The sequence below is a fragment of the Lepisma saccharinum genome, chromosome 13, assembly GCF_977018435.1.
Source record: "Lepisma saccharinum chromosome 13, izLepSacc3.1, whole genome shotgun sequence".
Lineage (NCBI taxonomy): Eukaryota > Metazoa > Arthropoda > Insecta > Zygentoma > Lepismatidae > Lepisma > Lepisma saccharinum.
The window spans coordinates 15,698,579-15,719,965 of NC_139241.1; the positions used below are offsets into that span (position 1 = coordinate 15,698,579).

The following is a 21,387-nucleotide window of genomic DNA, read 5'->3' on the forward strand; positions in this document are numbered from 1 at the left end:
AACAAGTTCTCCGGACTTTCGTGTCTTGATTCGCTGCACTGCGGTGACATGTTGGTCTGAAAGTGCTTGAAGAATTTCTTCCTCCTCAGCATTTAGCAGATCCCAGTGGCGAATCACACCTTTACTACTGTTAAGTTGACGATGTGGTTCAACGTTAACAGGGAAGTCGCCCAAAGATCTTAGCTTTAGAAGATTGTTGGTCTGGCGATCTGTGCTGGTCTGGATAAGTAGACTCCCGTTTCGCAGCTTTTTTTTTTCTGGTACGTCTGAACCAGCGGCGTAGTCTAGCTGTTTCTTGATAAGAAATGGTGACAAGTCCTTCAATGTAGCAGCTCCATGTTTCTTCGATGTTGCTCCAGATTCATCGTCGGTCTTCTCAACAATACTGATAACAAGGTAACGTGGAACGTTACTTGTCTTTTCCACTAATTGGAGCGGGCTGGAAGGCCGCGCTCGTTTTGGGGGTTTCCCCCCGTTTGAGTTGTTTTTTGTACCCATATACAAAAAGATTTATTGTGGAGGGTCCATAAATTGTCGCCTCGACATGCCCTCTATGCCGAGGAAGGCCTACCCCCAAAATTGGAGGCTACTCGAGGACCAAACCGAAATCCCCGAGGCCACGTTCGCGACTGCACCTACCCCTGCAGCCAACACTGTCCCATCGGCACGTGCAACTCACACCTTGGGATAGGGGTTTTTTATCGAGGTTGTCTCCTCTAGCAGGACCCTTAGTTATAGGGAGGTCAAAGATATGGAGATGAATGACGTGATGGTATGGTGAAAACGTGAGATATGGATGTGAAGAATGAGTGAAATGATGAGATGAAAATGACCTCCCTACCTTACTTAATAGGGAGGTCAAAGATATGGAGATGAATGACGTGATGGAATGGTGAAAAACGTGAGATATGGATATGAAGAATGGGTGAAATGACGAGATGAAAATTGACCTCCCTACTAAGCCCCCTCGCCCCGTCAAGGCAGTCCTACATGGAGGGGGTGAAAAATAATGTATCTGTAGAACATCCAAGGATTGATTGTGTTCATATTACAAGCAAACGCTTGAATAACTTCTTAAAATACACACTTATGTTAGTCTTAAATCTTGCCTGTACGCTGTTCGAGAAGCTCCAACTAATCCACAGTTTCCAGGCCCCACTGAGTGCAAGTGGTAGCTTCTGAATAATTATTATCGTGAATGGATCTAAATCTTAAACATCTGCATAAATCATAGCCATGAATTTTAAACGTGGCCCACGGTATTCATCACCATATGTGTGTTATTTGATGTACATTTTGAACCACTGAGAAGATTCTAATGCACAATGAAGAGAATGATACTCATTTAAAGAAAACGCGTAGTTACAAAACACACAAATAATCACAAACTATCAAACGTCAAGAATCAAAATTTGTTTTAAACAAATCTGAAAAGAAACATGTTTCAAACGCTTTGTTTAAACATTTTAAATAAACAAAGAAATATGTTTTAAACGGAGAAAACATATTGTTTAAAACATTTTGTTTTGATCATGCTAACTCTGTTTCCATACAATCCTCCCTGTGAAGTCATTTCCATGTTCGGCTTCGTTGTGAAATGACAAGAGCATTTGGAAATTTAGCAGCAAGCGCCCATACAGATCCTCCTGCCTGCAAATTTCAGAAGGTGAGAGATTATCAAGCTGAGCAAGAGCACACATTTCCACCTACAGTTTTCGTTGTGTTTGCTAATCGGGCTCAGTTTGTACCAAGCCTTTATAAAAAATAATATTAGACTCGTTTGTTGTTCCCCTCCACGGAAATCTTTAGTAAAAGGCGAAAGATTTTTGCGTATGAAGGGAAACCAGAGTTCCACCAATTTTTCCTAAGCTATGTTGCAGTTCATTTCACTGCTCATGGGAACGTGTAGGTTCCGTAGGAAATTGCTGTTTTACTTGTTGAAACATAAAACCTCGTTTTGTGTGATTTTCGTTTCTTAAAACGAGAGAATAAGGATATAAATCCGTGCCGATTTCTAATTTGCGTCATGTGCAGGGACCAACGTACAGAAATGATAAACCGACAGCAAATTCTGCCATCTCTCGGCCCCCATTTCAACTAGTGGGAACTTGTACTTTGACAACAAATTCCATTTCACAAAAAAATTTCAGTTTATCTGTTCTCATATGCAAGACTATTACACTTTCGGGTTTCTCCCACAGGCATGCTTAATAATGTTTCGTAAAGAAACCAAACCGAAGCAAGAAAGAAAATTACCGCAGTTATTTCGGTTGTGACGGGTCACTTTCATGTCATGCGATTCTTGCACGTATAGATGTAGTGATGGAATCTCGAAATTTACTATAGATTGGGAAATAGCCATGAATATAAAACAAGATAGTTCCGTGGAAATTACTTAACGTAATAATTCTCGGCATCAAAGCAAGTTACATTTCGACAATTGTAAATTAGAGAGAAAGAAATAAGTAAAAGGAATTTTGTGTTCCAAAATTTCCTATCATACGCTAACGACTCCATTTTCACAATGTTACTTCCTTACAGGGTTGGCAAATTTGTGTTCTTTTGTTTGTTTTAACATGCTTTTAATGTTGATTTGTCGAAAAGGATATATTTTTTTAAAAAATAAAACTTTTAAACAAAATGCCAAGATGACATTTTTTTAAGAATAATGAAAAATAATGTATCAGTAGAACATCCAAGGATTGATTGTGTTCATATTACAAGCAAACGCTTGACTAACTTCTTAAAATACACATTTATGTTAGTCTTAAATCTCTCCTGTACGCTGTTCGAGAAGCTCCAACTAATCCACAGTTTCCAGGCCCCACTGAGTCCAAGTGGTAGCTTCTGATTAATTATCATCGTGAATGGATCTAAATCTTAAACAACTGCATAAATCATAGCCATGAATTTTAAACGTGGCCCACGGTATTCATCACCATATGTGTATTATTTGATGTACATTTTGAACCACTGAGCAGATTCTAATGCACAATGAAGAAAATGATACTCATTTAAAGAAAACGCGTAGTTACAAAACACACAAATAATCACAAACTATCAAACGTCATGTATCAAAATGTGTTTTAAACAAATCTGAAAAGAAACATGTTTCAAACGCTTTGTTTAAACATTTGAAATAAACAAAGAAATATGTTTTAAACGGAGAAAACATATAGTTTAAAACACTTTGTTTTGATCATGCTAACTCTGTTTCCATACAATCCTCCCTGTGAAGTCATTTCCATGTTCGGCTTCGTTGTGAAATGACAAGAGCATTTGGAAAATTAGCAGCAAGCGCCCATACAGATCCTCCTGCCTGCAAATTTCAGAAGGTGAGAGATTATCAAGCTGAGCAAGAGCACACATTTCCACCTACAGTTTTCGTTGTGTTTGCTAATCGGGCTCAGTTTGTACCAAGCCTTTATAAAAAATAATATTAGACTCGTTTGTTGTTCCCCTCCACGGAAATCTTTAGTAAAAGGCGAAAGATTTTTGCGTATGAAGGGAAACCAGAGTTGTTTCCAGGCCACCAATTTTTCCTAGCCTATGTTGCAGTTCTATTCACTGCTCATGGGAACGTGTAGGTTCCGTAGGAAATTGCTGTTTTACTTGTTGAAACATAAAACCTCGTTTTGTGTGATTTTCGTTTCTTAAAACGAGAGAATAAGGATATAAATCCGTGCCGATTTCTAATTTGCGTCATGTGCAGGGACCAACGTACACAAATGATAAACCGACAGCAAATTCTGCCATCTCTCGGCCACCATTTCAACTAGTGGGAACTTGTACTTTGACAACAAATTCCATTTCACAAAAAAATTTCAGTTTATCTGTTCTCATATGCAAGACTATTACACTTTCGGGTTTCTCCCACAGGCATGCTTAATAATGTTTCGTAAAGAAACCAAACCGAAGCAAGAAAGAAAATTACCGCAGTTATTTCGGTTGTGACGGGTCACTTTCATGTCATGCGATTCTTGCACGTATATATGTAGTGATGGAATCTCGAAATTTAGTATAGATTGGGCAATAGCCATGAATATAAAACAAGATAGTTCCGTGTAAATTACTTAACGTAATAATTCTCGGCATCAAAGCAAGTTACATTTCGACAATTGTAAATTAGAGAGAAAGAAATAAGTAAAAGGAATTTTGTGTTCCAAAAATTTCCTATCATACGCTAACGACTCCATTTTCACAATGTTACTTCCATACAGGGTTGGCAAATTTGTGTTCTTTTGTTTGTTTTAACATGCTTTTAATGTTGATTTGTCGAAAAGGATATATTTTTTTTTTAAAAAAATAAAACTTTTAAACAAAATGCCAAGATGACATTTTTTTAAGAATAATGAAAAATAATGATTGATTGATTGAGTTAAAATTTCTGGGTGCGTCGGCACTTAAGGCCATTTCGCACCCTTCTATGTATACGGGGAAATGGCCCCTTATCTAAAATTCTGACTTAATTTTAAAAAAGGGGTGTAGATAGCCCCTTGGGAAAAACTAAAAGTGCAAGGTTGTAAAAAGACCTGCACGAGACAAACACAACACATTAAAAAGTCAGAATAAACTAAAAACCTCCTTACAGACGGTGGAAGAGTCCAGCTCTTCGCAAAAAACTAAAAACATGTGATAAAATACTGCTGTCATCACCCAAGAGGGATGACAAACAGCCGGAGAGGTTAAAAGTCTGCCGGAGGTAAGCAAGATCGACACATTCAACGAGAATGTGTCGGATGCTTAAAATAACATTACAAGTACGACACAACGGAGGGTCCAGCCCTTGCAGTAGGTGACCATGCGTGAGACGGCTGTGTCCTATACGCAGGCGGGTAAGAATAACGTCCTCTCGCCGAGAGGGACGAGACGAGGAACGCCAAACACCTATGGTGGGCTTAACAGCGTGAAGCTTGTTCCCCGTTTCCGCATCCCACTCGGTCTGCCAAGTGTCAAGAAGGCGAGAACGGAACACATTCTGCAGGTCGCTAGCTGGCAAAAGGTGGACGAGAACGTCGCCATCTGCATGAGCAGACTTGGCGGCAGCATCAGCTGCTTCGTTCCCCTGGATGCCAACGTGGCTAGGGACCCAACAGAAGTGTACATCTGTGCTGGCAGATAAGGACACAAGCCGTCTGAATATGCGTTGCGCTACCGGATGCCGGGAATACGGCGAATCCAGAGACTGCAACACGCTGGTCGAATCACAGCACACAAGGACTTTCTTCAGACCATTGACGTCTGCAAAGTCCAGTGCCTTTAGAATGGCGTACAACTCTGCCGTATAGATGGAACAGGCAGGATGTAGCAAGTAACTGGAACTTTGAGAGTCTAGGACGAAGGCGCAACCAACACATTCCACTGTCTTGGACCCATCCGTGTAAAACACATTAAAATTGGGGTGCTTCGCACGAAGTTCTAAAAACCGTTGCTGGTATACAACCATTGGTGTCTCTGACTTTGGAAGAGCAGTCAGAGAAAAATCGATAGAAGGTGCAGGAAACTCCCAGGTAGGGAGAGGCGAAATGAGTGGAGAGACGCCAGGAAGATCACTGTCAACACCAAGTGCTGACAGGATCTCGTCTGCACGAACACCAAATGGTCTAGTGACACTAGGGTGTAGCCGATACCTTGCCAGCCTACCCTCGTCTGAGATGGTGTGGAATGAAGGATGTGAAGGCATCGAGCGAAGATGGAGGAAGTAGTTAACTACCAGCCGCTGTCTTCGCAGAGACAGCGACGGCTCAGATGCCTCTACATACAAACTGGCGACTGGACTGGTCCGAAAGGCACCAGTGCACACACGTATACCAGCATGGTGGACAGTGTCTAGGATGCGAAGTCTAGATGGGCGAGCAGAAGAATACACAACACATCCATAATCTAGCTTCGACCTGATGAGTGCACGGTATAGGCGAAGCAATACCGTCCTATCAGCACCCCAAGAAGTATGAGATAAAACGCGTAAAAGGTTGAGAACTCGAAGACAAGAGAACTTTAACTGGCGAAGGTGAGGTAGCCATGTTAATTTCTTATCGAAAATGAGGCCCAGGAAGCGGACCTCATTCACGAAGCACAGGGGAGACTTCCCCATGTACAGGTCAGGATCGAAATGACATGTACGTTGACGACAAAAGTGAACACACACGGATTTCTCGGATGAGAAGGTGAAACCTGTTTGGGAGGACCACTCAACCAAACGGTTTATCGTCAGTTGGAGTTGACGAGAAGCTGACGCGAGATTCCGTGAGCGACAAAAGATCGTGAGGTCGTCTACATACAGAAGACCATGTACAGGGGCAACAATGCTTGCCATAACGCTGTTCACTGCTATGGCAAACAGAGTCACACTTAATACGCTGCCCTGCGGGACACCGTTCTCTTGTTCGTGAAGATCCGAAAAGGAGTTCCCAACACGTACGCGGAAAAAACGATCACATAAAAAGTTTTTAATAAAGTACGCCATATGGCCACGCACGCCCCAAGAATGGAGCTGCTTTAGGATGCCAAAACGCCACGTTGTGTCATATGCTTTTTGGAGGTCAAAGAAAACTGCAACTAAATGTTCCTTGTTGAGGAATGCATCCTGAATGTGTGTTTCCAGCTGAACCAGATGGTCCAGTGTGGAACGGTTGGAGCGAAAACCACATTGAAAATTACTTATCAAGCAGTTTTCCTCCAAAAACCAGGTGAGACGCTTGTTGATCATACGTTCCATCAACTTGCACACACAGCTAGTTAAGGCAATAGGCCTGTAACTCGAGGCTGCGGTGCGTTGTTTACCTGGTTTCAGGATGGGAACAATAATAGCTTCTTTCCAGGAAGTGGGGAAAGAGTCCTCCAACCAAAGCCTGTTGAATACCGTCAAAAGGAAATTTCTTGCTCCAATGGGCAGATGACGAAGCATCTCATAGTGGATCTTGTCCACTCCAGGAGCTGTATTCTGAGAATCTCGAAGTGCCTGATCGAACTCCCGTTCAGTGAATGGAGAGTTGTATGGCTCGGTGTTATGACTTCGAAAAACTAGAGGGCGTCGTTCCTGACGGTCCTTCTCACGGCGGAAACGTGGGTCATAATTTACAGAGCTAGACGCACCAGAAAACTGCGTGGCCAAGATATTAGCTATGTCTCCGGAATCTGTGTATAACGTCCCATCGTGCTCCAGAGCACTCAGAGGAGTAGATGCACCCCCCTGGATGCGACGTACTTTGGTCCAAACGGCTTTCGACGAAGCCTGCTTCGTCAGAGAAGACACGTATTGGACCCAGCACGCCTTCTTACTGGCTCGAATGAGCTGACGGGCACGGGCACGTTTAATGCGGAACTGCTCGAGGTTTGCGGCAGTGTGGTTCCTATTAAATCGATCGAGAGCATGATTGCGGTCCTTGATGGCTGCACCGATCTCCGCAGTCCACCAGGGGACTGGGCGTCGCCTCGCAGGTCCACTGGGATGTGGAATGGAGGTGCGTGCAGCATCATGCACTCCTGACACAAAGACATCTAAGGCGTCGATTGGTGGTAAAGTCCACGCAAGATCGACTTCAAGGTCCACTGCACGCTCGAAGGCTTCCCAGTCGGCCCGACTGAGATTCCAGTGAGGGTGTTGTTCACGTGATTGCTGAAGATGTTCGAAGGTAAGAATCAGAGGGAAGTGATCACTCCCACAGAGATCAGGATGAACGCTCCAAGATGTGGTAGGAGCAAGGCTGGGACTGCAGAAGGACAAGTCCAACGCAGAGTATGTGCCAGAGGAAGGACTGAAATATGTGGGAGTCCCATTATTCAGCAACGTTAAAACTGATGCCTCACGGAATTGATCTATAATTTGACCCCGGGGCTCTGTACGAACGGAGCCCCACAAACGATGGTAGGAATTAAAATCGCCCAAAAGAACTACAGGAGACGGAAGTTGTTCGAATATACAATGGAGGTCCTCAAGAGAGAATCGCTCCTCCCTTGTGATGTAGACACAGCACACAGATATTGGCTGTGGTAGATGGACCCGCACAGCGACAGCTTGGAGGGGGGTGGTGAGAAAGATTGGTGTTGAGTGGATGGTATCTCGAACACCGATTGCAACACCACCGTGTGCACGACGACCCTCGGGAAGCTTGTCGGTGCGGTAAAGTGTGTATCCGTTTAGAATCACTGATTCATTTGGACGAAAATGTGTCTCTTGGAGACATATAATGGCAGGGTCAAATTCAGATATTAAGATTTGCAGTTCCTCGAGATGTGTACGGAAACCGTTAAGGTTCCATTGGAGACAATAAGCCATAGCTGGAGGTATTATAGTTACCTTTTGAGGCGTACTCTATTTCTAGGCCCTGTCACCTTGATAAATTCTTCATCCGCGGCTTCGTCCTGTATCATGTCCTCGGGTAAGGACACAGAGGGCGAAGGGGATGAAGAAGGGGCAGTGGGGGCGGGTGCTTTGAGCGCCCGCCGGGCAGCTTTCAGCTGCGCCTTAAGTTTCAGGGTGGTGGCTGTCACCCTGACTGGAGAGCTACTGGACTTCAGAAAGTATTCTTTGGAATGCACCTGCTTGAACTTTTTCTCTGTGGAGCGAGGTGTGGTTGCTGGTTTCCTCGAAGCAGGACGAGCTACGACGGAAAGCGTTGTTGTTTGGGTTGACACGTCGCTGGTTTGTACACCTACACTGCGACGGGTAAGAGCAGCTGCAGCAACTGTAGCGAATGGCACAGGTAGAGTGGTGCGTATGCTTTCACGGAGACGTTGTTTTGCTTCCCCAGCAGAGATTTTCTCTGTGACGACCAACTCTCGGATTTTCTTCTCTTGTTGGAAAGAGGGGCAGTCGCGATGCCAGACTGGGTGCTCGCCTTGGCAGTTAATGCATTTGGGACCTGAAGAACAAGGTTCGGTCCCATGATCAGGCAGACTACACTTACCACAAAGGGCGGTAGTGGCCTTGCAGGAAGGCTGAGTGTGCCCAAAGTGCTGGCATTTGAAACACCGCATCGGGTTAGGGATGTACGGCCGGACTTTGAGTCTCAAATATCCAGCCCGTACAATATCTGGGAGAGTGGTCGTTTGGAAGGTCAAAATAATGGAAGCAGTTGGAACAAGTTCTCCGGACTTTCGTGTCTTGATTCGCTGCACTGCGGTGACATGTTGGTCTGAAAGTGCTTGAAGAATTTCTTCCTCCTCAGCATTTAGCAGATCCCAGTGGCGAATCACACCTTTACTACTGTTAAGTTGACGATGTGGTTCAACGTTAACAGGGAAGTCGCCCAAAGATCTTAGCTTTAGAAGATTGTTGGTCTGGCGATCTGTGCTGGTCTGGATAAGTAGACTCCCGTTTCGCAGCTTTTTTTTTCTGGTACGTCTGAACCAGCGGCGTAGTCTAGCTGTTTCTTGATAAGAAATGGTGACAAGTCCTTCAATGTAGCAGCTCCATGTTTCTTCGATGTTGCTCCAGATTCATCGTCGGTCTTCTCAACAATACTGATAACAAGGTAACGTGGAACGTTACTTGTCTTTTCCACTAATTGGAGCGGGCTGGAAGGCCGCGCTCGTTTTGGGGGTTTCCCCCCGTTTGAGTTGTTTTTTGTACCCATATACAAAAAGATTTATTGTGGAGGGTCCATAAATTGTCGCCTCGACATGCCCTCTATGCCGAGGAAGGCCTACCCCCAAAATTGGAGGCTACTCGAGGACCAAACCGAAATCCCCGAGGCCACGTTCGCGACTGCACCTACCCCTGCAGCCAACACTGTCCCATCGGCACGTGCAACTCACACCTTGGGATAGGGGTTTTTTATCGAGGTTGTCTCCTCTAGCAGGACCCTTAGTTATAGGGAGGTCAAAGATATGGAGATGAATGACGTGATGGTATGGTGAAAACGTGAGATATGGATGTGAAGAATGAGTGAAATGATGAGATGAAAATGACCTCCCTACCTTACTTAATAGGGAGGTCAAAGATATGGAGATGAATGACGTGATGGAATGGTGAAAAACGTGAGATATGGATATGAAGAATGGGTGAAATGACGAGATGAAAATTGACCTCCCTACTAAGCCCCCTCGCCCCGTCAAGGCAGTCCTACATGGAGGGGGTGAAAAATAATGTATCTGTAGAACATCCAAGGATTGATTGTGTTCATATTACAAGCAAACGCTTGAATAACTTCTTAAAATACACACTTATGTTAGTCTTAAATCTTGCCTGTACGCTGTTCGAGAAGCTCCAACTAATCCACAGTTTCCAGGCCCCACTGAGTGCAAGTGGTAGCTTCTGAATAATTATTATCGTGAATGGATCTAAATCTTAAACATCTGCATAAATCATAGCCATGAATTTTAAACGTGGCCCACGGTATTCATCACCATATGTGTGTTATTTGATGTACATTTTGAACCACTGAGAAGATTCTAATGCACAATGAAGAGAATGATACTCATTTAAAGAAAACGCGTAGTTACAAAACACACAAATAATCACAAACTATCAAACGTCAAGAATCAAAATTTGTTTTAAACAAATCTGAAAAGAAACATGTTTCAAACGCTTTGTTTAAACATTTTAAATAAACAAAGAAATATGTTTTAAACGGAGAAAACATATTGTTTAAAACATTTTGTTTTGATCATGCTAACTCTGTTTCCATACAATCCTCCCTGTGAAGTCATTTCCATGTTCGGCTTCGTTGTGAAATGACAAGAGCATTTGGAAATTTAGCAGCAAGCGCCCATACAGATCCTCCTGCCTGCAAATTTCAGAAGGTGAGAGATTATCAAGCTGAGCAAGAGCACACATTTCCACCTACAGTTTTCGTTGTGTTTGCTAATCGGGCTCAGTTTGTACCAAGCCTTTATAAAAAATAATATTAGACTCGTTTGTTGTTCCCCTCCACGGAAATCTTTAGTAAAAGGCGAAAGATTTTTGCGTATGAAGGGAAACCAGAGTTCCACCAATTTTTCCTAAGCTATGTTGCAGTTCATTTCACTGCTCATGGGAACGTGTAGGTTCCGTAGGAAATTGCTGTTTTACTTGTTGAAACATAAAACCTCGTTTTGTGTGATTTTCGTTTCTTAAAACGAGAGAATAAGGATATAAATCCGTGCCGATTTCTAATTTGCGTCATGTGCAGGGACCAACGTACAGAAATGATAAACCGACAGCAAATTCTGCCATCTCTCGGCCCCCATTTCAACTAGTGGGAACTTGTACTTTGACAACAAATTCCATTTCACAAAAAAATTTCAGTTTATCTGTTCTCATATGCAAGACTATTACACTTTCGGGTTTCTCCCACAGGCATGCTTAATAATGTTTCGTAAAGAAACCAAACCGAAGCAAGAAAGAAAATTACCGCAGTTATTTCGGTTGTGACAGGTCACTTTCATGTCATGCGATTCTTGCACGTATAGATGTAGTGATGGAATCTCGAAATTTACTATAGATTGGGAAATAGCCATGAATATAAAACAAGATAGTTCCGTGGAAATTACTTAACGTAATAATTCTCGGCATCAAAGCAAGTTACATTTCGACAATTGTAAATTAGAGAGAAAGAAATAAGTAAAAGGAATTTTGTGTTCCAAAATTTCCTATCATACGCTAACGACTCCATTTTCACAATGTTACTTCCTTACAGGGTTGGCAAATTTGTGTTCTTTTGTTTGTTTTAACATGCTTTTAATGTTGATTTGTCGAAAAGGATATATTTTTTTAAAAAATAAAACTTTTAAACAAAATGCCAAGATGACATTTTTTTAAGAATAATGAAAAATAATGTATCAGTAGAACATCCAAGGATTGATTGTGTTCATATTACAAGCAAACGCTTGACTAACTTCTTAAAATACACATTTATGTTAGTCTTAAATCTCTCCTGTACGCTGTTCGAGAAGCTCCAACTAATCCACAGTTTCCAGGCCCCACTGAGTCCAAGTGGTAGCTTCTGATTAATTATCATCGTGAATGGATCTAAATCTTAAACAACTGCATAAATCATAGCCATGAATTTTAAACGTGGCCCACGGTATTCATCACCATATGTGTATTATTTGATGTACATTTTGAACCACTGAGCAGATTCTAATGCACAATGAAGAAAATGATACTCATTTAAAGAAAACGCGTAGTTACAAAACACACAAATAATCACAAACTATCAAACGTCATGTATCAAAATGTGTTTTAAACAAATCTGAAAAGAAACATGTTTCAAACGCTTTGTTTAAACATTTGAAATAAACAAAGAAATATGTTTTAAACGGAGAAAACATATAGTTTAAAACACTTTGTTTTGATCATGCTAACTCTGTTTCCATACAATCCTCCCTGTGAAGTCATTTCCATGTTCGGCTTCGTTGTGAAATGACAAGAGCATTTGGAAAATTAGCAGCAAGCGCCCATACAGATCCTCCTGCCTGCAAATTTCAGAAGGTGAGAGATTATCAAGCTGAGCAAGAGCACACATTTCCACCTACAGTTTTCGTTGTGTTTGCTAATCGGGCTCAGTTTGTACCAAGCCTTTATAAAAAATAATATTAGACTCGTTTGTTGTTCCCCTCCACGGAAATCTTTAGTAAAAGGCGAAAGATTTTTGCGTATGAAGGGAAACCAGAGTTGTTTCCAGGCCACCAATTTTTCCTAGCCTATGTTGCAGTTCTATTCACTGCTCATGGGAACGTGTAGGTTCCGTAGGAAATTGCTGTTTTACTTGTTGAAACATAAAACCTCGTTTTGTGTGATTTTCGTTTCTTAAAACGAGAGAATAAGGATATAAATCCGTTCCGATTTCTAATTTGCGTCATGTGCAGGGACCAACGTACACAAATGATAAACCGACAGCAAATTCTGCCATCTCTCGGCCACCATTTCAACTAGTGGGAACTTGTACTTTGACAACAAATTCCATTTCACAAAAAAATTTCAGTTTATCTGTTCTCATATGCAAGACTATTACACTTTCGGGTTTCTCCCACAGGCATGCTTAATAATGTTTCGTAAAGAAACCAAACCGAAGCAAGAAAGAAAATTACCGCAGTTATTTCGGTTGTGACGGGTCACTTTCATGTCATGCGATTCTTGCACGTATATATGTAGTGATGGAATCTCGAAATTTAGTATAGATTGGGCAATAGCCATGAATATAAAACAAGATAGTTCCGTGGAAATTACTTAACGTAATAATTCTCGGCATCAAAGCAAGTTACATTTCGACAATTGTAAATTAGAGAGAAAGAAATAAGTAAACGGAATTTTGTGTTCCAAAAATTTCCTATCATACGCTAACGACTCCATTTTCACAATGTTACTTCCATACAGGGTTGGCAAATTTGTGTTCTTTTGTTTGTTTTAACATGCTTTTAATGTTGATTTGTCGAGAAGGATATATTTTTTTTTTAAAAAATAAAACTTTTAAACAAAATGCCAAGATGACATTTTTTTAAGAATAATGAAAAATAATGTATCTGTAGAACATCCAAGGATTGATTGTGTTCATATTACAAGCAAACGCTTGACTAACTTCTTAAAATACACATTTATGTTAGTCTTAAATCTTGCCTGTACGCTGTTCGAGAAGCTCCAACTAATCCACAGTTTCCAGGCCCCACTGAGTGCAAGTGGTAGCTTCTGAATAATTATTATCGTGAATGGATCTAAATCTTAAACATCTGCATAAATCATAGCCATGAATTTTAAACGTGGCCCACGGTATTCATCACCATATGTGTGTTATTTGATGTACATTTTGAACCACTGAGAAGATTCTAATGCACAATGAAGAGAATGATACTCATTTAAAGAAAACGCGTAGTTACAAAACACACAAATAATCACACACTATCAAACGTCAAGTATCAAAATTTGTTTTAAACAAATCTGAAAAGAAACATGTTTCAAACGCTTTGTTTAAACATTTGAAATAAACAAAGAAATATGTTTTAAACGGAGAAAACATATTGTTTAAAACACTTTGTTTTGATCATGCTAACTCTGTTTCCATCCAATCCTCCCTGTGAAGTCATTTCCATGTTCGGGTTCGTTGTGAAATGACAAGAGCATTTGGAAATTTAGCAGCAAGCGCCCATACAGATCCTCCTGCCTGCAAATTTCAGAAGGTGAGAGATTATCAAGCTGAGCAAGAGCACACATGTCCACCTACAGTTTTCGTTGTGTTTGCTAATCGGGCTCAGTTTGTACCAAGCCTTTATAATAAATAATATTAGACTCGTTTGTTGTTCCCCTCCACGGAAATCTTTAGTAAAAGGCGAAAGATTTTTGCGTATGAAGGGAAACCAGAGTTGTTTCCAGGCCACCAATTTTTCCTAGCCTATGTTGCAGTTCTATTCACTGCTCATGGGAACGTGTAGGTTCCGTAGGAAATTGCTGTTTTACTTGTTGAAACATAAAACCTCGTTTTGTGTGATTTTCGTTTCTTAAAACGAGAGAATAAGGATATAAATCCGTGCCGATTTCTAATTTGCGTCATGTGCAGGGACCAACGTACACAAATGATAAACCGACAGCAAATTCTGCCATCTCTCGGCCACCATTTCAACTAGTGGGAACTTGTACTTTGGCAACAAATTCCATTTCACGAAGAATTTTTAGTTTATCTGTTCTCATATGCAACACGATTACACTTTCGGGTTTCTCCCACAGGCATGCTTAATAATGTTTCGTAAAGAAACCAAACCGAAGCAAGAAAGAAAATTACCGCAGTTATTTCGGTTGTGACGGGTCACTTTCATGTCATGCGATTCTTGCACGTATATATGTAGTGATGGAATCTCGAAATTTAGTATAGATTGGGCAATAGCCATGAATATAAAACAAGATAGTTCCGTGTAAATTACTTAACGTAATAATTCTCGGCATCAAAGCAAGTTACATTTCGACAATTGTAAATTAGAGAGAAAGAAATAAGTAAAAGGAATTTTGTGTTCCAAAAATTTCCTATCATACGCTAACGACTCCATTTTCACAATGTTACTTCCATACAGGGTTGGCAAATTTGTGTTCTTTTGTTTGTTTTAACATGCTTTTAATGTTGATTTGTCGAAAAGGATATATTTTTTTTTTAAAATAATAAAACTTTTAAACAAAATGCCAAGATGACATTTTTTTAAGAATAATGAAAAATAATGTATCTGTAGAACATCCAAGGATTGATTGTGTTCATATTACAAGCAAACGCTTGACTAACTTCTTAAAATACACATTTATGTTAGTCTTAAATCTTGCCTGTACGCTGTTCGAGAAGCTCCAACTAATCCACAGTTTCCAGGCCCCACTGAGTGCAAGTGGTAGCTTCTGAATAATTATTATCGTGAATGGATCTAAATCTTAAACATCTGCATAAATCATAGCCATGAATTTTAAACGTGGCCCACGGTATTCATCACCATATGTGTGTTATTTGATGTACATTTTGAACCACTGAGAAGATTCTAATGCACAATGAAGAGAATGATACTCATTTAAAGAAAACGCGTAGTTACAAAACACACAAATAATCACAAACTATCAAACGTCAAGAATCAAAATTTGTTTTAAACAAATCTGAAAAGAAACATGTTTCAAACGCTTTGTTTAAACATTTTAAATAAACAAAGAAATATGTTTTAAACGGAGAAAACATATTGTTTAAAACATTTTGTTTTGATCATGCTAACTCTGTTTCCATACAATCCTCCCTGTGAAGTCATTTCCATGTTCGGCTTCGTTGTGAAATGACAAGAGCATTTGGAAATTTAGCAGCAAGCGCCCATACAGATCCTCCTGCCTGCAAATTTCAGAAGGTGAGAGATTATCAAGCTGAGCAAGAGCACACATGTCCACCTACAGTTTTCGTTGTGTTTGCTAATCGGGCTCAGTTTGTACCAAGCCTTTATAAAAAATAATATTAGACTCGTTTGTTGTTCCCCTCCACGGAAATCTTTAGTAAAAGGCGAAAGATTTTTGCGTATGAAGGGAAACCAGAGTTCCACCAATTTTTCCTAAGCTATGTTGCAGTTCATTTCACTGCTCATGGGAACGTGTAGGTTCCGTAGGAAATTGCTGTTTTACTTGTTGAAACATAAAACCTCGTTTTGTGTGATTTTCGTTTCTTAAAACGAGAGAATAAGGATATAAATCCGTGCCGATTTCTAATTTGCGTCATGTGCAGGGACCAACGTACACAAATGATAAACCGACAGCAAATTCTGCCATCTCTCGGCCCCCATTTCAACTAGTGGGAACTTGTACTTTGACAACAAATTCCATTTCACAAAAAAATTTCAGTTTATCTGTTCTCATATGCAAGACTATTACACTTTCGGGTTTCTCCCACAGGCATGCTTAATAATGTTTCGTAAAGAAACCAAACCGAAGCAAGAAAGAAAATTACCGCAGTTATTTCGGTTGTGACGGGTCACTTTCATGTCATGCGATTCTTGCACGTATATATGTAGTGATGGAATCTCGAAATTTACTATAGATTGGGAAATAGCCATGAATATAAAACAAGATAGTTCCGTGGAAATTACTTAACGTAATAATTCTCGGCATCAAAGCAAGTTACATTTCGACAATTGTAAATTAGAGAGAAAGAAATAAGTAAAAGGAATTTTGTGTTCCAAAATTTCCTATCATACGCTAACGACTCCATTTTCACAATGTTACTTCCTTACAGGGTTGGCAAATTTGTGTTCTTTTGTTTGTTTTAACATGCTTTTAATGTTGATTTGTCGAAAAGGATATATTTTTTTAAAAAATAAAACTTTTAAACAAAATGCCAAGATGACATTTTTTTAAGAATAATGAAAAATAATGTATCTGTAGAACATCCAAGGATTGATTGTGTTCATATTACAAGCAAACGCTTGACTAACTTCTTAAAATACACATTTATGTTAGTCTTAAATCTCTCCTGTACGCTGTTCGAGAAGCTCCAACTAATCCACAGTTTCCAGGCCCCACTGAGTCCAAGTGGTAGCTTCTGATTAATTATCATCGTGAATGGATCTAAATCTTAAACAACTGCATAAATCATAGCCATGAATTTTAAACGTGGCCCACGGTATTCATCACCATATGTGTATTATTTGATGTACATTTTGAACCACTGAGCAGATTCTAATGCACAATGAAGAAAATGATACTCATTTAAAGAAAACGCGTAGTTACAAAACACACAAATAATCACAAACTATCAAACGTCATGTATCAAAATGTGTTTTAAACAAATCTGAAAAGAAACATGTTTCAAACGCTTTGTTTAAACATTTGAAATAAACAAAGAAATATGTTTTAAACGGAGAAAACATATAGTTTAAAACACTTTGTTTTGATCATGCTAACTCTGTTTCCATACAATCCTCCCTGTGAAGTCATTTCCATGTTCGGCTTCGTTGTGAAATGACAAGAGCATTTGGAAATTTAGCAGCAAGCGCCCATACAGATCCTCCTGCCTGCAAATTTCAGAAGGTGAGAGATTATCAAGCTGAGCAAGAGCACACATGTCCACCTACAGTTTTCGTTGTGTTTGCTAATCGGGCTCAGTTTGTACCAAGCCTTTATAAAAAATAATATTAGACTCGTTTGTTGTTCCCCTCCACGGAAATCTTTAGTAAAAGGCGAAAGATTTTTGCGTATGAAGGGAAACCAGAGTTGTTTCCAGGCCACCAATTTTTCCTAGCCTATGTTGCAGTTCTATTCACTGCTCATGGGAACGTGTAGGTTCCGTAGGAAATTGCTGTTTTACTTGTTGAAACATAAAACCTCGTTTTGTGTGATTTTCGTTTCTTAAAACGAGAGAATAAGGATATAAATCCGTGCCGATTTCTAATTTGCGTCATGTGCAGGGACCAACGTACACAAATGATAAACCGACAGCAAATTCTGCCATCTCTCGGCCACCATTTCAACTAGTGGGAACTTGTACTTTGGCAACAAATTCCATTTCACGAAGAATTTTTAGTTTATCTGTTCTCATATGCAACACGATTACACTTTCGGGTTTCTCCCACAGGCATGCTTAATAATGTTTCGTAAAGAAACCAAACCGAAGCAAGAAAGAAAATTACCGCAGTTATTTCGGTTGTGACGGGTCACTTTCATGTCATGCGATTCTTGCACGTATATATGTAGTGATGGAATCTCGAAATTTAGTATAGATTGGGCAATAGCCATGAATATAAAACAAGATAGTTCCGTGTAAATTACTTAACGTAATAATTCTCGGCATCAAAGCAAGTTACATTTCGACAATTGTAAATTAGAGAGAAAGAAATAAGTAAAAGGAATTTTGTGTTCCAAAAATTTCCTATCATACGCTAACGACTCCATTTTCACAATGTTACTTCCATACAGGGTTGGCAAATTTGTGTTCTTTTGTTTGTTTTAACATGCTTTTAATGTTGATTTGTCGAAAAGGATATATTTTTTTTTTAAAATAATAAAACTTTTAAACAAAATGCCAAGATGACATTTTTTTAAGAATAATGAAAAATAATGTATCTGTAGAACATCCAAGGATTGATTGTGTTCATATTACAAGCAAACGCTTGACTAACTTCTTAAAATACACATTTATGTTAGTCTTAAATCTTGCCTGTACGCTGTTCGAGAAGCTCCAACTAATCCACAGTTTCCAGGCCCCACTGAGTGCAAGTGGTAGCTTCTGAATAATTATTATCGTGAATGGATCTAAATCTTAAACATCTGCATAAATCATAGCCATGAATTTTAAACGTGGCCCACGGTATTCATCACCATATGTGTGTTATTTGATGTACATTTTGAACCACTGAGAAGATTCTAATGCACAATGAAGAGAATGATACTCATTTAAAGAAAACGCGTAGTTACAAAACACACAAATAATCACAAACTATCAAACGTCAAGAATCAAAATTTGTTTTAAACAAATCTGAAAAGAAACATGTTTCAAACGCTTTGTTTAAACATTTTAAATAAACAAAGAAATATGTTTTAAACGGAGAAAACATATTGTTTAAAACATTTTGTTTTGATCATGCTAACTCTGTTTCCATACAATCCTCCCTGTGAAGTCATTTCCATGTTCGGCTTCGTTGTGAAATGACAAGAGCATTTGGAAATTTAGCAGCAAGCGCCCATACAGATCCTCCTGCCTGCAAATTTCAGAAGGTGAGAGATTATCAAGCTGAGCAAGAGCACACATTTCCACCTACAGTTTTCGTTGTGTTTGCTAATCGGGCTCAGTTTGTACCAAGCCTTTATAAAAAATAATATTAGACTCGTTTGTTGTTCCCCTCCACGGAAATCTTTAGTAAAAGGCGAAAGATTTTTGCGTATGAAGGGAAACCAGAGTTCCACCAATTTTTCCTAAGCTATGTTGCAGTTCATTTCACTGCTCATGGGAACGTGTAGGTTCCGTAGGAAATTGCTGTTTTACTTGTTGAAACATAAAACCTCGTTTTGTGTGATTTTCGTTTCTTAAAACGAGAGAATAAGGATATAAATCCGTGCCGATTTCTAATTTGCGTCATGTGCAGGGACCAACGTACAGAAATGATAAACCGACAGCAAATTCTGCCATCTCTCGGCCCCCATTTCAACTAGTGGGAACTTGTACTTTGACAACAAATTCCATTTCACAAAAAAATTTCAGTTTATCTGTTCTCATATGCAAGACTATTACACTTTCGGGTTTCTCCCACAGGCATGCTTAATAATGTTTCGTAAAGAAACCAAACCGAAGCAAGAAAGAAAATTACCGCAGTTATTTCGGTTGTGACGGGTCACTTTCATGTCATGCGATTCTTGCACGTATATATGTAGTGATGGAATCTCGAAATTTACTATAGATTGGGAAATAGCCATGAATATAAAACAAGATAGTTCCGTGGAAATTACTTAACGTAATAATTCTCGGCATCAAAGCAAGTTACATTTCGACAATTGTAAATTAGAGAGAAAGAAATAAGTAAAAGGAATTTTGTGTTCCAAAATTTCCTATCATACGCTAACGACTCCTTTTTCACAATGTTACTTCCATACAGGGTTGGCAAATTTGTGTTCTTTTGTTTGTTTTAACATGCTTTTAATGTTGATTTGTCGAAAAGGATATATTTTTTTTTTAAAATAATAAAACTTTTAAACAAAATGCCAAGATGACATTTTTTTAAGAATAATGAAAAATAATGTATCTGTAGAACATCCAAGGATTGATTGTGTTCATATTACAAGCAAACGCTTGACTAACTTCTTAAAATACACATTTATGTTAGTCTTAAATCTTGCCTGTACGCTGTTCGAGAAGCTCCAACTAATCCACAGTTTCCAGGCCCCACTGAGTGCAAGTGGTAGCTTCTGAATAATTATTATCGTGAATGGATCTAAATCTTAAACATCTGCATAAATCATAGCCATGAATTTTAAACGTGGCCCACGGTATTCATCACCATATGTGTGTTATTTGATGTACATTTTGAACCACTGAGAAGATTCTAATGCACAATGAAGAGAATGATACTCATTTAAAGAAAACGCGTAGTTACAAAACACACAAATAATCACAAACTATCAAACGTCAAGAATCAAAATTTGTTTTAAACAAATCTGAAAAGAAACATGTTTCAAACGCTTTGTTTAAACATTTTAAATAAACAAAGAAATATGTTTTAAACGGAGAAAACATATTGTTTAAAACATTTTGTTTTGATCATGCTAACTCTGTTTCCATACAATCCTCCCTGTGAAGTCATTTCCATGTTCGGCTTCGTTGTGAAATGACAAGAGCATTTGGAAATTTAGCAGCAAGCGCCCATACAGATCCTCCTGCCTGCAAATTTCAGAAGGTGAGAGATTATCAAGCTGAGCAAGAGCACACATTTCCACCTACAGTTTTCGTTGTGTTTGCTAATCGGGCTCAGTTTGTACCAAGCCTTTATAAAAAATAATATTAGACTCGTTTGTTGTTCCCCTCCACGGAAATCTTTAGTAAAAGGCGAAAGATTTTTGCGTATGAAGGGAAACCAGAGTTCCACCAATTTTTCCTAAGCTATGTTGCAGTTCATTTCACTGCTCATGGGAACGTGTAGGTTCCGTAGGAAATTGCTGTTTTACTTGTTGAAACATAAAACCTCGTTTTGTGTGATTTTCGTTTCTTAAAACGAGAGAATAAGGATATAAATCCGTGCCGATTTCTAATTTGCGTCATGTGCAGGGACCAACGTACAGAAATGATAAACCGACAGCAAATTCTGCCATCTCTCGGCCCCCATTTCAACTAGTGGGAACTTGTACTTTGACAACAAATTCCATTTCACAAAAAAATTTCAGTTTATCTGTTCTCATATGCAAGACTATTACACTTTCGGGTTTCTCCCACAGGCATGCTTAATAATGTTTCGTAAAGAAACCAAACCGAAGCAAGAAAG

General features: G+C 39.5%; 9 non-coding genes across 9 annotated transcripts; all 9 read right to left on the reverse strand.

Moving 5' to 3' along the window:
* Window positions 1-1,734: 1,734 nt before the first annotated feature.
* On the reverse strand, window positions 1,735-1,852 carry LOC145997915 (U5 spliceosomal RNA). The gene has a single exon (XR_014443298.1). It is a non-coding gene; the product is annotated as a U5 spliceosomal RNA (small nuclear RNA).
* A 1,551-nt stretch (window positions 1,853-3,403) lies between these two features.
* On the reverse strand, window positions 3,404-3,521 carry LOC145997559 (U5 spliceosomal RNA). The gene has a single exon (XR_014442961.1). It is a non-coding gene; the product is annotated as a U5 spliceosomal RNA (small nuclear RNA).
* Window positions 3,522-10,814: 7,293 nt separating this feature from the next.
* On the reverse strand, window positions 10,815-10,932 carry LOC145997916 (U5 spliceosomal RNA). Its single transcript, XR_014443299.1, has one exon. It is a non-coding gene; the product is annotated as a U5 spliceosomal RNA (small nuclear RNA).
* Window positions 10,933-12,483: 1,551 nt separating this feature from the next.
* Window positions 12,484-12,601, reverse strand: LOC145997560 (U5 spliceosomal RNA). The gene has a single exon (XR_014442962.1). It is a non-coding gene; the product is annotated as a U5 spliceosomal RNA (small nuclear RNA).
* A 1,564-nt stretch (window positions 12,602-14,165) lies between these two features.
* On the reverse strand, window positions 14,166-14,283 carry LOC145997681 (U5 spliceosomal RNA). The gene has a single exon (XR_014443077.1). It is a non-coding gene; the product is annotated as a U5 spliceosomal RNA (small nuclear RNA).
* Window positions 14,284-15,848: 1,565 nt separating this feature from the next.
* Window positions 15,849-15,966, reverse strand: LOC145997917 (U5 spliceosomal RNA). Its single transcript, XR_014443300.1, has one exon. It is a non-coding gene; the product is annotated as a U5 spliceosomal RNA (small nuclear RNA).
* A 1,551-nt stretch (window positions 15,967-17,517) lies between these two features.
* On the reverse strand, window positions 17,518-17,635 carry LOC145997561 (U5 spliceosomal RNA). Its single transcript, XR_014442963.1, has one exon. It is a non-coding gene; the product is annotated as a U5 spliceosomal RNA (small nuclear RNA).
* Window positions 17,636-19,200: 1,565 nt separating this feature from the next.
* On the reverse strand, window positions 19,201-19,318 carry LOC145997918 (U5 spliceosomal RNA). The gene has a single exon (XR_014443301.1). It is a non-coding gene; the product is annotated as a U5 spliceosomal RNA (small nuclear RNA).
* A 1,555-nt stretch (window positions 19,319-20,873) lies between these two features.
* On the reverse strand, window positions 20,874-20,991 carry LOC145997920 (U5 spliceosomal RNA). The gene has a single exon (XR_014443303.1). It is a non-coding gene; the product is annotated as a U5 spliceosomal RNA (small nuclear RNA).
* Between the last annotated feature and the right edge of the window lie 396 nt (window positions 20,992-21,387).